The 16,506-nt window shown below is 47.3% G+C and overlaps 1 long non-coding RNA gene across 2 annotated transcripts in view; it reads left to right on the forward strand.

Moving 5' to 3' along the window:
* The window catches only part of LOC310850464, a 33,726-nt gene extending 17,346 nt beyond the window's left edge, over nucleotides 1–16,380 (forward strand). The window contains exons 1-3 of one of the 2 annotated variants that reach the window (XR_014567345.1): nucleotides 11,322–12,061; nucleotides 13,766–15,484; nucleotides 16,226–16,380. This is a non-coding gene — a long non-coding RNA (uncharacterized lncRNA). Of the gene's footprint in view, nucleotides 1–11,321; nucleotides 12,062–13,765; nucleotides 15,485–16,225 lie in introns of those variants that run through there. The other variant, XR_014567344.1, reaches the window with a different exon arrangement.
* Nucleotides 16,381–16,506: the final 126 nt, after the last annotated feature.

A 16,506-nucleotide genomic window follows, 5' to 3' on the forward strand; every position in this document is an offset into this window, starting at 1 on the left:
CAGGAGTGTAGCAGAGTGGGGACTTAGGAGTTTGCACCTTTGAGACTTTTTCTGAGCAGGAGCAATGATATAATCTGCTTGAGTACCATGGCAATGGACAGGCCCTCATTGGTCTGAGAAGTGAATGAGGTGATAACAAAGCTTTCAAGTTCTACTATTGTTTGTGACAGATTTACACAGAGGAATTTGGAGAATGAGGGAAAGAATCAAGCAGAGGCTGGAGACTTGTTTCTTTTCCTTTGAGGGGGTTCCTGCTTCAGGCTAGCAGTTTAAAATGGTAACACTTCTCTGCATGATTGTTTTCATTTCTAATGAAAAAGCGAAACGTTGTGTTTCAGTTGGTTGAAAATTATGTTAAAGCTCATCTAAGTTGGCTGAAGCTCTTTTGTTAAAGCTTGGTGGGAAATTAGTCTTCCCACTTTGGATGAGTCTGAGTTTTTGCACCACAGCTACACATTAGCTGCAGTCCTTCCCCAGCCTGTTCCTACCCCCCTCCACCCCAAATGCTTTGGACTGAGACTGTCATTAGCTGAACTGGCTGGAGCTGATGAGAGGTGTGGTTCAAAACATCTGGAGGGCACCAGGTTGGGGAAAGGCTGCACTAGTTTAAAGATCAGAAAAAATAAAATCCTCGCAGGATGAGACCAAGCACCCATCTTGTTCCACAGTATGGTTTCATCAGTAGCCAATCAGGTGTCACTGAGAAACCCAAAAGCTGAACAGGAATGTAATAACATAAGAAGAGCCTGTTGGATCAGGCCAGTGACCCATCTAAGAAGGAAACAGCCTTCTCTTCTTGTCTAGCATCAGTCACTCAGAGGAAGACTTCCTCTGAACACAGAGACTCAATTTACCAAATTTACACTGCCTGTAGAACTTTCTGCCGTTCATTTCCTTCTGGCCTCACTGTTTACAATGCCTGTCTGCTCTTGTGTGTCTATCTTTATATGTTCATACAGATCTACCTGTAAGTCCTGTCATGTGATGTGGACCATTACTGTATGCTATAATAACTTTGTTGGGTCTTTAAGCTATTACACTTTCCTGTTTAGCAAATGTTTTGAATCTGTCACATGTGGTCTACACACTGTATCCCTTGACCAAAAGCATGATGGAAAATATGACACCTTTCCTAGGTTGTGCATCCAGTCCATTTTTCATTGTGACTGCTCTGCACCTGCGTGCCTCAGGTGTAAAATCTAAGCAGCACCCTCTCCCCGGAGTCCTGCACACTAATTAACGTAATGAATATGCAAGCCCAACGTTTCTGTCCGCATATGTCCCTGTCTACCTTTTCTGCCCTCAGGAAAACATGTGAAATGGTCATGGACTTATGCATGCAGGACACTCGACTTGACTTAACTCACACATCACTTCCGTTCTCTGGGATTGGTGGGTACTCACAGCCGGGCCCCAAGATCTGGGTCTGCATCCCATCAGTTTTGTGACCTTATTGAAAGGCTAAATGCATGAGCTGGCTCCTGACCACCCATATTTACTGCTTTGGTTGTAACGTTCAAGACCTATGATCAGTCAGCCATTAATTTTACAAATGTGAGGGTAGAGGGATAGGCTTGGGCAGGAAGCTGTTCCCCCTAATCCTGGATTTGTGAAGGCTGGCAGCTCCAAGGAGAGGACACTCTGCATTTGCCCAGAGGCACCCTTCTATATAATTTTCACTCCTTCCCATGGTGCAGGCCTGTAATTGAAAAGAGGCTCCAAGCCCCAGCTGACACCAAGGCCTGGTCAGCTGGGTGAGGAGAGAAATGCAGGAGTTTTTCTGCAGCTAACCGGACTGTGTCTGTGTGAAGGCAATGCCAGCTGGCATTCCTGTCGCCCTGGCTGTGTGGGTGATGCCCGCTCCCCTCACCCCTCTCTTCCTCCATCCCTGCCTCCGTCCATCCACTGGTGGAAGAGGAGCCTGCGGCTTCCAGCAGCTTTGGCAGCGAAGCAGATGAGCTGGAGAAAACCCTCCAGCGCTTGAGTGACCCACTGACCTTGTTCTTCTGAAAAATGCATGAAATGCAGGCTTCAGCCTAGGAGGGTCACTCACCCACGCAGCCTCTCTTGCACACCCACTCACACACTGGGGCACAGTCCCTCTCTGCTTGCCTGGGCTCGCACACAGTCACACGTGTCCAGTTGCAAATTCCTTCCCTCCTGTGTGGACATGTGAGCCAAACTCTTCCTCTCTTCTCTATAACCCATCCCTTCTGCACACTCTTTCTCTCTCTTTAGACAAACCAGCTTTTCTCAATCTGGTGCCCTCCATATGTTTTGGGGTTGATGGGATTTGTAGTCCAATACATATTGAGAGCACCAAGTTAAGAAAAGCTGGTTTACTTAAAGACAGATAGAAGCAACACCACAGAGGAACCCCAAACCATTTCTCTTTTTGGTGTCTTAATTCCAGGCAGATTGCCTCCAATGTGCTTTCCTTAATATAATAGATCTTTGAATGTGGATTGTATTTATCCTAGGCCATTGCAGAGCATACAGGCAACGTCCTGTAGTTTTGCATGTCGTTTCACTGAGTGGTGACATGTTTCTCGATTTCCCTTTTCCTTTTCTTCACATTATTGATGTCTGATTTTTATTTTGTGTAATGTACTATGGCTTGTTGGTTTGTTTGATTGCATTAAAAAAAGAAAGAAAGAAGAAAGGCAGGCTGGGGTGAAGTTTGACCTTCAGGTTTACTGGTTTTAAGCAGAACTTGTTACCTACTAGAAGATCAGATGTACGGACTATTGGATAAGACATATGGACATATGGCCAGTACTTACAGACAGAGCGGTATACTGGAGAGAACACTGGGAGGCCTGGTCTCAAATCTGTAGTATACAAGAAAATCTCATGTCTCTGGCAAAGTGGGCTGTATCAGCCTGATGATGCCATCATAACTTGGTTAGACATTAAGGCGCAAAAACAAGACACTTTGCTCTGAATACTTCAGTTGGCAAATCACATCCCCCCCCCTCTCTCTCAGCTTCACCTGACCTCAAAGCACTTTTGGTGCCCACTGGGAGGTGGATCCAGAGCCCAAACATGGGCTGAGTCAGAACCAAGAAGAGGCAGAGCCAACAAATTCTAGTTTTGTCCCTGTTCTCCTCCCTGCTGAGTTCTCCAGGGGCAACACTGAGGATAAGGACGGGGAAGCTGACAGGCAGGGATGACAGCCCCATGGACGGGCTGTAGGTAAGAAGGCAAGCAGGTTGCAGCTGGGTGAGAGCAGACTGAGGTTGATGAGGCAGGACTCCAATCACCCTAACAGAGCAGCCTCCATTGGAGGAGGATAACCTACCCTGAGCATCCTGGCGGGACTGAAATGCGTTAAATAAATGCATTCGGTCTACCTCTCTCTCCTTCCTCCTTCGCAGGTACTTGCTCACATATCCTGGCACAGAACTATCTTTGCAGTCTCCTTCTGCCCCCATTCTGTCACATACACGCATCCCTGCTTGCATGCACAACCTCCTTCTTCTGACTTGTCTGATATCTCTTCCTCCCTCCCTCTCTCCTCGGGGGTGGGGGGTGTCCATAGACCTAGCCTGCATGGCACCCCCTTCTGTGCTAGCAGTGGCTGAACACCAGTTGCATGGCCTGCCTTGGCTATTGCTGTGGTGGCTGCTGTTTCAGCCAGGATTGTTCTGCCCCTGTGTTAAGTCGAGGCATGGAGTGGCCTGGCGTGGCAACCCTCACAGACAGCAAGCCTGCTCCAGCCAAGCTTGCAAAGTGACCTCATTTCTCTCCAGTGTGTCTTCATGAACTGGACAGCCAGTCACTTGGAACGGCTCTGCATGTAACAAGGCTGCAAGGGAATCTCAAGGGCTGCACTCCCTCCAGTGGCTGTGGGCTAGTGGTGGGCAGAGCCAGGTGCAAAAGTGGGCAGAGTGGATGTGGATCTCACCCAAAAGCCAGAGATCGCTATGCAGTCCACCCATCCCATCTCTGTCCTCTCTCCAGGCAAGCGAGAGGCATGATTATCCAAGTTCAAGGGCAAATTCCAGCCAGGCAGAAGCACTGGAGGAGGGTGGTGTGGAGCAGGGCTGCTGAGAGGAAGTGTACTTCAGGCAGAGTCCCAAAGGTCTTCTGTGACAGTCATGGGAGATTGCTCCATGTCCACTCTCCACCCTGGAGAGCATAAAAACAACCTGCTAGAGCAGGCCAATGGCCCATCTAATCCAACATCACAGGATCACAGAGTTGGAAAGGGATGCCAAGGGTCATCTAGTCCAGCCCCCGCAAATGCAAGATCACAACTAAGAACCTCTAACAGATGGCCACCCAACCTCAGTGTAAAAACTCCAGTGAGTCCACCAGCTTCTGAGGGAGTCCACTGTAAAAAAGTGCCCAACAGGGCCAGCCCAAGCTGTTTTGCTGCCTGAGGCAAAGGATAAGATGGTGTCCCCAGATTCTGACAAGACGGGTAATCAAACATTACTTCAACACTAGTGAAGGGTCAGTATCCTTCATCCTGCCCAAGGACAGCAGGCTAGGACTGGGAGTGCAGAGCAGTCTAGCTTAGGGGACTCAGGGAGTAGTGGCAACTGGTGCCCATTGGGACCAGTAGGGCAGAAGATGGGGAGCTCAATGGTAGTAGATGGAGCCCCAGGGTCTATGGCAGGAAGAGCCACCCCTTGACTGGTTATAAGAAAGAAGTGATGTGAGTGGGGCTGGTTGAGGGCAAACTGGGATTGGTGCGGCAGTGCCCCATTTCCTCTAATGAGCCAGCCTCTCTTGAGGGGGGATGGCTAGGGGAGGGCTGCCACTCCCAGGATCTGGTAGTGCCCAACCAAATGCTTACGAGAAGCCTGTGGGAGTGCTCTCCCTCCTGTAGTTCCCAGCAACTGATCTTCAGAAAGATTACTTCTCCTGACCATGGAGGCAGAGAATGAGCATCATGTGTAGAAGCCATTGATAGCCTTCTCCTCCATGAATTTGTCCAGTTCTTTTTTGAAGACCTCCAAGTCGGTGGCCATCACTCCGTCCTGTGGCAGTGAGTTCCGTAGTTAAACTATGTGCTGCATGAAGGACTTTCTTGAGGTGATCCTGAATCTTTCAACATTCAGCTTCACTGAATGTCCTCGAGTTCTAGTGTTCTGAGAGAGGGAGAAAAGTTTTCCTCTAGCTGCTTTCTCTGCACAGTGCATCATTTCACAAGCTTCCACTATGTTGCCTCTCACTACTTTTATATGAACTAACAAAATCCAAAATGCTGCAGTCTTATAGAGGATTTGCTCCTCCTCTCCCCCTCCCCCTCCCCTCCAGTAATATCCCTCATCTTTTTCAAAAGTCCTTTAAGGAAGCGGCTGTAATCACCCCCCTTCCAAGGCTCATAATAAATGGACTTAAATGAGGCCACTGCCACCACCCCAGCCAGAATCTCACCCTTCCTCCCTGGAGCTCTGGGTAATATCAGGGCCAGCCCTGGCATTAGGCAGAGGGAGGCAGCTGCCTCGGGAGGCAGGAAGTGGCAAAGAGGATGGCATGCCTCCTTAGCTAGGGCGCTGCCCCATTGACAGTGCTGTGGTGAGATTTAGTTGCCAGGCAAGTCAGCTTCTGTGTGTGGAATGGAGGGGCCCCATCATATCTTTGCTTCAGGCAGCAAAATGTCTTGGGTGCCCTCCTTCCCCACATCTCAATGCAAGTTAGGTCAGGCTGGAAGAGAAAGGCTGGCTTGAGTTTGCCCAACAAGCTTGATTGACTGATTGCATTTCTATCCCACCCCTCCTCCAAGGAGCTCACGGTAGCGTACAGATTTTCTCTTCCTCTCCATTTTTATTCTCACGACAACCCTGGCAGGTAGGCTAGGCTGAGAGAGAGTGAGTGACCCGAGGTCACCCAGTGAGCTTCCTGGCAGAGTGGGGATTTGAACCCTGTTCTTTGCCAAGTCTTAATTCAACACTCTAACCAATACTCCACACTGGCTCTCTTGATGGATGTGTGGGGATTTTGTCCAAGTCCAACGTGCTGCCCAGACTGCCACCTCTGAAGTATCTGGATTTGGCAGGACAAGGTTGCTTGGAGTCTCCTGCCCTTCTCCAGGCTGGCTCTCTAAGGGTTAAAGTCACAATGCTTGGTGTTGTTCCTCTCCAGCCTACACCCTGCAGGGTCATTTTGCTGTTGTTCCTCTGGATACAACAATGTTATCTGTATTTTCTTTTCAGCTAGCAAATTGTCCTGTTGGTTAAACATTACAGAAGAGGAGGAGAGAGGAACAGCTCCAATCTTTTATTTCCTTGTTTGCCAAAGAAGCTACTTCTTCACTCCAGGCAGAATAATGAGCTTATGGAATTCACTGCCACAAGTCGGAGCTGCCGGGTCTGGAGATGAGAAAAGGCCTTGGAGGACTTTCACTAGAGCAGCCTTCACCAACCTGGTGCCCTCCAGATGTGTTGGACCTCAACGCCCATCAGTTTCAGCCGCCACAGCTGTGCCGATGGGGTGAGAGTTGGGATTCTCAAGACACATTCCTGCCAGGGAAAGAGCAGGGACGAGTCCCAAGGGCCAGGTAGGAAGGTTTGGAGGGCCACCCCGTTCCTGCTCCTGCACAAGACACCAGCAACATACAACGGAGGGAGTGACCATGTGACGTTCATGTTCTGTGCCTGGGGGTGGCCGCACATCCTGTTACTGTGCACAGCAGCCACCCTGGCACCCACCCTTGCATGTGTTCAGTAAGTATGGGAAGGGTGCATCTGCAGCACGTACCAATGTAGTTGAATGTTAAAACCTGGATGAAAACATGCTCCTTGTGCACTGACAAAACAGGCAGCTCTTCCCCAGGGCTGGGTTTTGCATATAATTTGCATTAATACATTAATAGTAGTCTCCAGTCGCACGTAGCTTTGCTCAAAAATCACCTCTCCCGCATAGGTTTCATTGGCAAAAAAGGAAGCATTCTGCTTGCGTATGTTTCCACATACTTCACTGTGCTCCTTCTGCCTCTCCCTTCCCTCCCACTTCTGCTGTACTGTTACCCCTACCCCATCCTTTTCCTGCCCCGAAGATGGGCAGTTAGATTGTAATCTCCTTGGGGCAGGAACCTGTCAAAAAAACAGCCTCCCCCCAGATGTTTTGGAAAGCAACATCCATCAGCCCTGGACAGCGATTCATTATTTAATTGTTACGTAATTATCTATTTGGCGATTGCGAATTGCTATCCCCAAATGCGGAAGCAGCTCAAGTCCACCCTTCCATAAATCTCAAGAAAGATATTTTGATAACTGAATATAGTACTGGTAAATCTGAGCTCTCCTCCAGTCTTCCCTCTGCATGTAACTGATGCTCTCCTGCATGCTCATACTATTTGGCATTTCATAAATGAAAATAGGGGCACATTTCTGGCCCCATTGCTTCCCTGATCCCTTTCATTACGCATTGCTGAAGGCCCTGTTGTCTGCTGCAGGCATTGTTCATTGCAACAGCCTCATCACACACTGGTTTTTTAAAAAACTAGGAAGTTTTTTCATCCATTCGGTTATTGATATGCAATCATTGTCTTACAATCTGTTACTGAAGAGATTCACAAGCTTGTAAAATGGCAGCATCTAATGTCCACAGATTCATTGTCCGTGCATGAGCATTTACGTTCATGCGTTCTAGAGATAAAAATACAGTGGTACCTCAGGTTAAGAACTTAATTCGTTCCGGGGGTCCGTTCTTAACCTGAAACTGTTCTTAACCTGAATCACCACTTTAGATAATAGGGCCTCCTGCTGCTGCCGCACCACTGGAGCACGATTTCTGTTCTCATCCTGAAGCAAAGTTCTTAACCCGAGGTACTATTTCTCGATTAGTGGAGTCTGTAACCTGAAGCGTATGTAACTCGAGGTACCGCTGTATGGTATATCCTCCTCCATCACCCTCAGCAATTCAGGTATTTAATTGCTATAGATCTGGGGGTAGGGCTGAAGAATGGCAAGTCACCAACAACATTTTAATAATGTGTTTGTTTGCTTATAGCCCAAAGGGCAGCTGACGAGATCAGTAGTGAGACAGTCTCTGCCTTCAGGTTCACATGACACACAAAGAAAGGGGGATGGGTTGGGAGGAGGAAAAAGCAAGCTCAGGCACCAATTTTTAAAGTTAGTCTTCTGGCAACTACTGACTGGGATGGAACAGTTCTGATAGCCAGATGGAATCTGCCACTAACTAACAGTTGAGCGGGGAGCAAAGGCAGCTGTTCTCTCAGGAATTGCTCTGCTTTTTTCCTCTCCCTCGTCTTTGCAGCCTGATGGAATGGCTGCTAGTGCCTTTAGGTGACAACAACCTTCACCTGCCTTTTGGCTTGCCCCCCAAAATAGAAATAGGATTTACAAGAGACAGAGGCCAGAAAAGAGGGATTGCCCCTGATAAATAGAGACAGTTGCCCCATGTGGACCCACCAGGAATGTTTTCTGCATATCCCCCAGCCCACTTTTAGCAGACAACCAGCCTTCTTCCTGCCTTCATGTGCAAAGGAGATGTTCCCAGAGGATAAGGACACCAGAAGAGCCTGGCTATAGGATCAGACCAGAGGTCCACCTTGTCTAGCATCCTCTTCTCACAGTAGCCAGCCAGATGCTGACGGAAAGCCCCAAAGCAGAACATGAGTTCTAGAAGGCTCTCTGCACAGATGGCCTGCTTAGGGTGCCTGTGTGTCCTATTGAGGAGGAGAATCCTCAGTTTGAAGGCCAGCCAGTCCAAATTCAGTTTAAAGAGCCCTAAGAAGGGACAGCAGTTGAAGTCACCCATTTACAATTTGTACCTGGACAGCAGACTGAGCAGCCACACATATCTCATGAGGACACCACTAAGGTCTTCTCGTGTGTGCAGGCTCCTGGGGGTGCATGCCAGTTTAGGGATAGGGGCTAGAGACAAACATGGGTGCAGCAATAGATAGGACAGTGAGCTTTGAACAGTAGGTTCAATACATTTTGGCACCTGAGGTGAACCATAAAATGTGCTCTTCCTGGCCAGGAAAGAAGGGGTGAGTGAAGATCTGCATCTGGCAGGCCACCAGCAGCACCTCCTATTCACCAAGACACTGGGGTGGGGGGTGCTGCTGAGGAGACAATAAACTCAGCTTCCCAGGAGTGTGCCACAGTTGTCATTGTGATGGGGGGGGGGGGCAGCAGCAGCAGCAACAACAACAACAGGCAATGCATTCCTTGGAGGCTGGATCTGCCGCCCTTGGAGGCTGGATCTTGCTGCCTGAGGTGGTCACCTCACTTTGCCTCATGGGTGGTCTGGTCCTGAGTAGGCTACATCCCTGCCATACAAAAGTCAGCGTTTTTACACTCACCCCCACCCCCTCTCCATTCTGCATCCACGCTTGCAAGAAGCCCTTATCACACTTCAAGGATACATTCCAGCCAGACAAGAGCTGGCTCAGTGAGAGGCATGTTATGGGGAGAGTCCTGAAGGCCACAGAGAGAGAGAGAGACAGACAGACAGACAGACAGACAGACAGACAGACTCAGAGAGCAGCATTTGGTCCCTGGGACAGATGCTGCTCACCCCTGACTGAAATTATAGTAATTTCTTATGGATTAGATTTTGTTAAGTAGCCATCCAATTCCTGTTATTCTGCATGGCTGTAAGTTTCCAGCACTAAAGCTCATGTTTTAAAATACAGTGGTACCTCGGGTTACAGACGCTTCAGGTTACAGACGCTGCTAACCCAGAAATAGTACCTCGGGTTAAGAACTTTGCTTCAGGATGAGAACAGAAATTGTGTGGTGGCAGTGAGGCAGTAGCGGGAGGCCCCATTAGCTAAAGCGGTACCTCAGGTTAAGCACAGTTTCAAGTTAAGAACGGACCTCCAGAACAAATTAAGTGCTTAACCCGAGGTACCACTGTACAGGGAATCCTTCCTAGTGTAAGGCTATTACCACCCTGTTCTTCATTCACCAGGCCTTGGGATGGCCCACTAGCTCCCTTCTCGTGTGATCAGGCCTCTTCTCCTTCCGCCTCCTCTCCCTGCAATCTCACTCCCAGGGTCACAGCATGCAATGCTGCAGCCTCTGTATTTATAGCCCTGGCTCTCCCTGCTGGAATAGAAGATACCAGATGGGGCCTCCCTTTAGCACATGCTCTGCGCCTAATGGAAGCAGCCACCCCCTGGGCTGCGGTGAGGTTGGTTTTGTCCATGATGTTTGTTGACGGCTTTTTTTTAATTTACTTTCTGTGTGCTGCTAGATGCCCAATAAACTCAGATTATCTGGGCATCATACAATGAGTGCAACACAGGATAAAGGGAAAGGGCAAAAATACAATTGAATAGGGACACAAGAACAAATAAAAATGGCTCTGAAAATTAATGGCAAGTGGCAATTCTGCCATCTGAAACATTTCCAGAGACTGTCCAGAAATCTTTGAGGAATGTGCTTCTGATGTGCTTTAAAGGTCTAGTGTGTACACAGCCTATAGGCATGTGTCCACACAAATAAAATAGCCGCCCTGGCACCCCCAAACCTCAGCTCTAAAATTAGTTAAATCTGGACTGCAGGGGTGGTCAGGAGTCTTAGTCTCATCAGACTGAGAAGCAGGCAAACAGCCTGTGGGGGACATGCTGCAGATGTGGCACCACCACTCACCATTTCTCTGGTCATCATGCATTTGATCTTTGGCAAGTGCTTCTGCGAAAAACAGATTCCATTTTTCATTTTGTGGGGTTTCTTTTCTCCCCAGAAAATACTCCTTTGCCCACCTCTTGTGCAAATTCGTATTGGATTTTCCTGCATCACAGGGAACAATAATGAATTGAAGTGAGTTAAGGTTGGTGACTTAGTAGTGTGGGCTACACAGAAACAGGCATCATTTAAGGCAATATGTCAAAAGACAAGGAAGTGCCGTGGATCTATGCCTTTGTTCCTCAGGTTCAATCCCTGTGGCATCTCCGAGTAGGGATAGGGAAGGCTCAGATCCTGGAGAGTCACTGCCAATGTGTCATTGGACAGTGCTAAATGGACCAATGGTCTGATCTCAGTATTCAGCATTCACCAGTGCATGGCACCTGTCATTCATTTAAAACATACCCCTATCTACTCAAATGCCATTTCTTATCATAAAATTGGGGTGATGTCCCTGAATCCAATCCATACAGTTCCTGAGCAGTTTCAGGGGGCAGTGTGTGTGTGTGTGATGTTTCTGTTTATTACCATATATACATTTAAACAACCTTAAATCAATTACTTCCCTTCTTCTCTTTCTGTGGTTCATTTTGCATGCCGTACATCCCTGCATATTTTGCATTAACAAAACTATTCAGTAATCCATTGTTACATCCACCAAAATTTATTTTCACTGTTGGATTTATCTTAATGCTACCAGGGGCCACTTCTTACGAAGCCAGTTTCCTTGTAAGTGTGAGTAATTGAGTCATAACAAAACTTAACTGAAAGAAAACAACACATAAATGTTGAGCAGTGTTTGTAGTGTGTGGGCAGGCGGGCAGGCACACACAGAGGGCTAGTCTCTATAACCGCATCAATTCCCCCCAAAGCAAATTGTGTGCCCTTGAAGCCTCTCAGGGTTCCTTCTTCCCAGCCAGCTGGAAAAAACCCAGAGACTTCTATCTCTGCCAGGGCGCTTTCTTCAGATACTTGTATCTAGTAGCCACCAGCCATTAACCACCATTTAAACAAGCACTGTGGCCCACTGAAGGAACATTGTTTACAATTTGCTGGACTCCCATAGCCAAAGACCAATTATTCTGTAGACAGGGCTCCCCTATATTGAACAATCTTTATAAATTATGACAGCTGTGGAGGGCTGTGGGGGGCTGGAGGGAAGAGGGCCCAGCCTTTCACCTCCATTTTTCTCCAGCCGGGCCTCGCAGTGCCCATGAGTTGTGGCCATCTGTTTGAATGGCAGTTGGCCGGCCGGCAGGGAAGTCTGAGCAGTTGGTTGCCATCCAGTTCCTAGTGGGCAAATGTCCACCTGACAGAATCTACCACCCTAATTGGCACTAATTGGCATTCCTTGTGACAGACTTGGCTTTGCGGAACAGACGCCTAAGGGCAGTGCCAGGCAGTCTCCATCCTCATGTGTGAATGCAAATTGGCCAAGCAAAAAGGTAACGCAGCTGAGAGAGAGAGAGAGAGGGCTCATTCACACTTTTGCTTGACTCGTATTTTGATCGTATTGTGCACCAATTAATCTTCACCGGTCTGAGAGCGTTTCTTGTTGTTCCACGGTTGTGCCTTGGGAAAATCTGATCTTACCTGCTGAATCAGAAGCTTTGGTTAAGCCAAAGCTCTTTTTGGATTTTCCGCACATCTGGTAAGATCCGATTTGGTGGGTAAGATCTGATTTTTGCAAGGAACAGCTGCAGAATCACAAGAAAAATTATTGGACCCTGGAGAATTAATCAATATGCAATACTGTACAATTAAAATACGACTCCAGTAAAAGTGTGGATGAGACAACTGAGAGTTCTTAAGGACTGCCCCCAAATCCGGAGGTTGCCCATGCAGAGACTGAAGCCTCTGACACTCGAGAAGCAAATCCCAATTGATAAGTTGCCAGATGATGATAACCTTGCATCATAAACAGGTAGAACTCATTGCCACAAGATGCTGAAAAGGCCACTGCCCTTCTTTTAAAGTACAGAATATATAAAAATACATGGAGGCAATGTCTGTCGGTGGCTACCAGCCATAATAAGATGCACACTTGTAAATTCAGAGGCAATTGAGAAGGGGTGGGGAAGAAAGGCTATCATTCTTGTACTTGCTGTGTGCAAACAGCCTCCTCTATGGACAGTGTGGTTCTTAATACGTAGCACCTTATAATGCTTAGTCTCAAAAGTGCTTGGTATACATTTTCTCATAATTTCCTCATTCATGCAGTGGTAAGTATCTGCCTGTCACGTGAGAGACTTGGGCTTGATTCCCCAATGGGGATCCAGTGAATTTTGAGAGCCGGTGTAGTGTAGGGGTTAGAGTGCTGGACTAGGACTTGGGAGACCAGAGTTCAAATCCTGACTCAGCTGTAAAACTCACTGGGTGACCTTGGGCCAATCACAGTCTCTCAGCCTAACCTACCTTGCAGATTGTTGTAACTTACAACCATTTGTAAGGATAAAAAATAGAGATGAGTAGAACCGTCTAAGTCACCTTGAGCATCTTGGGGGAAAGGTGGGGTATAAATGTAACAATATATATATAATATAAATAATTCCTTACATCAGTCCTGCCAGGCAGGCCGGTGTTGTGATCCCTGCCTTACAGAAAGAGCAGGGGTGCTGTGGTGGAAGAGAGCGGCTTGCTTTTGTGAGTTAGTAGTTGGTAGGTGAGATTCAAATCTGGGATGTCTGGCTCAAGCTCTGCACTACTATCTTAAAGGTAAAGGTAAAGGGATCCCTGACCATTAGGTCCAGTCGTGGACAACTCTGGGGTTGCGGCGCTCATCTCGCTTTATTGGCTGACGGAGCCGGCATACAGCTTCCGGATCATGTGGCCAGCATGACTAAGCCGCTTCTGGCGAACCAGAGCAGTGCACAGAAACGCCGTTTACCTTCCTGCCGGAGTGGTACCTATTTATCTACTTGCACTTTGTGCTTTCGAACTGCTAGGTTAGCAGGAGCAGGGACCGAGCAACAGGAGCTCACCCCATCGTGGGGATTCAAACCGCCGACCTTCTGATCGGCAAGCCCTAGGCTCTGTGGTTTTACCCACAACGCCACCCTCGCTATCTTACTACTATCTTACATTGATTATTTTCTCTCTTCACTAGAGTTCACCACAGAAATGACTTCATATTTATTTTCTCTCCCAAGGATATGAGGAGGATATGAGGAGTGGACTTGGTGTTGGAACCTGTTGGGCAACTTTCTTTTGCCTCCCCAGCAGAAGATGAAGAAAGGAGCAAAGGGAGAGGAAGAAAACAAGCCCAGAGACACCTACCAAGGGTGCAGGCCTCTTACAGCCCTGGCCTATTCCTTTGCTACCCTCATCTTCATTTTCCTCCCCCTCCCCATTCTTAATCCACCTTCCAAATTTGAGGCCAAGAAAAAGGAAAAAACACCCTAAGCAACAACAGGCAGCTTCCTTTGTACTGTATTCAGGGACAATGTCAGGAATTTGTCTAGCTATAACAACTAGAGCATGGATCATGAGGTCCAGAAACTTATTCTTTAAAAGAAATGAAAGCTGCAATTCTCACTCCCTATTTCTTTTAGGTTTATGCTCCTAGTGTTACTGTGTTTTGTTCTCTTGCAAATCTCCCTGGAAATGGTTACTAATGATGCTTTATTTGTAGAGTTTTGAATGTCTGTTTTGTATAATTTTTGTTTGTAATGCTTTTTTTGTTTTGTTTTTTATTTCAGATCGTAATTTGTTTTTCCTGTTAATGTTGCTGCTTTAAGCGTGGATCTTTCTTGCAGTTTGTGTTTGACCTTTTTCTGCAATGTTTTATTTTGATATTTTGTAATGTTCCATTTGACATTGCGAGTTACGTTGTAAAGGATTTGGAGATTTGTTTATTTTGTTATTTAAACATGAAGTGGTCTAGAAATGATTTCAAGAAAGAAAGAAATGTACACTGGAGGGAAATCTGTAAAATAAGTCAATGTCTGCTTCTGCCGTGCGCTGTGACTTCTGGGAAATGTCTTCTTTGGTTATTTTGAGACCACAAGCTCTGCTTTCCCCTTCTGTTTCCTTTCTCCAGGCGACTGTTAAAGGCCAGACCTGTACTGTGTCTCTTTGCCCTCTGCATCTCAAAAAGTAGCAAAGGCGCGACTCCTCTGGTGCATCTGGGGCTCAGTTCTGGTGCTCAGCTCAACAGGCCACAGTGGCTTAGGGCTGCCAATTATTTCACCAGCTTCTGCTCTTTCGTTGCCTCTAATATATTCAAACAGCATGCCAGGCTGTTTCTTTCGGCCTGGTCAGTTGGCAACTCAAGTCGCGGCACACACCTTCTCTTCCTGCTCCTCACCAAATGCCTGGACTTAGAAGGACCCCCTTGGCTTGGCATGGTGTGCATGTGTGAAATCAGATCTACACCCAACTTCCCAAATCCAGTTAATCTCCCTCCTCCTGGCCTGGCGAGGGTGGCTTGTTTTGGAAGGCAAGTGTTGCAGTCTGAAGAACCGCTGCTGGCTGAAGGCCCCCCGCCCCTATTTGCATAGCTCCTAGACAGGCGTGCGCCTCTGTTTTTGCACTGCGTTGTGACCTTCCCCCCTCCCCATTTTTCAAGGCAACACCCAGGGGACCCGCCAAGGCCACACAAAGGCCCTTCCTTCCTCTCAGCTGAGCTCCTTGCTTCAGCGCAGTTGCCATAGCAACCCAGGAGGGAACAGGCCTGCTCATCTCCAAGGCCCTGCAATCTCAAACTGTGTTTAGAGAGAGGGGGATATTTCAGAGGCCTTGGCCACAGGGAGATGCTGACCTTGGCCAATTCACACATTATTTTCTCAACTTGGAGGCAACATAGCAAAGTATAAACAGTTCATCGTTTGTGTACGGCAGCTTGGTTGCCGACACCTCCAGCGGTGGAGGTAGAACATAGCTGTCATATAGCTGATGAAAGCCTTATTTTCCATGAATTTGTCTAAATCTCTTTTAAAGCTATCCAAGTTGGTAGCCATCACAAGAGTAGCGATCTTCTGCCATTGCTACATCTTGTAGGAATGAATTTCATGGTTTAACTATTTGCTGTGTGAAAGGTACCTTGTTTTCGTCTGTCTTGAACCTTCCAGGTGACCACCTGCAGCCATTAGGAGATGATAATCTTCCTGTTTTGATTTGTGTGGCTCAAGCTGCTGTTACAAGCACAAGAGCTAGTCAGAATGATTCTTCCCCTGGTTAGTTGGCAACTCTGGAAGGCACATGCTTAATCAGATGGCTACCCTGCAATAAACCAGTGGAGCCCTGAGCCTTTCCCCCAAAGAGCTGCCACTTTTAAACTTGGCAAATTATGGGCTGCCTCTCCAACTTGAGAGAGCAAAACAAATAGGACGTCAAGGGGCCTATATAGTGACCACAGTACTGTATAATCATCGGTGTCTGGTTGCATTGTTTTAATTATTTTAATTATGGAAATGCAGAGTTGGTTAAACAGGCCACAAATGCGCAGCAGCCATTATAATATTTTATTATACCACAGAGCAATTGCATTTTCCAAAGTGGTGACTTAGGAACATAATTGTTTGTGTAAACTCCTTACAGTACAGCAACACTTCGTCTTGTAGCTAATACGTATGTTCTGGTTATAGGATCTTCCTTTTGGTTTATTTCAGTGCATTCACCTCTGCACTAGATCATCATCAGAAGTTGTCAAATTGCTCTCCACAACCTCAGTTCCTCTACAACCATTAATCTATCATCAAGAGGCAGCCTCCTTAATGGCATGCCATTCGAAGGACATTGGAGTTAGTTGACCCACATGAAAGTGCACTCAAGTACATTATACAGGTTGGGCATGTATCCTAGTTTACAGAGGATAGTCCTCTATCTGAAGACTCATAGTATCACTGAGTTGGAATAAAGCCCTCTTGTAGCATCCAGCCTCTACTGAAGA

The sequence above is a fragment of the Podarcis gaigeae genome (assembly GCF_964106915.1).
Source record: "Podarcis gaigeae genome assembly, chromosome: 8".
NCBI lineage: Eukaryota > Metazoa > Chordata > Lepidosauria > Squamata > Lacertidae > Podarcis > Podarcis gaigeae.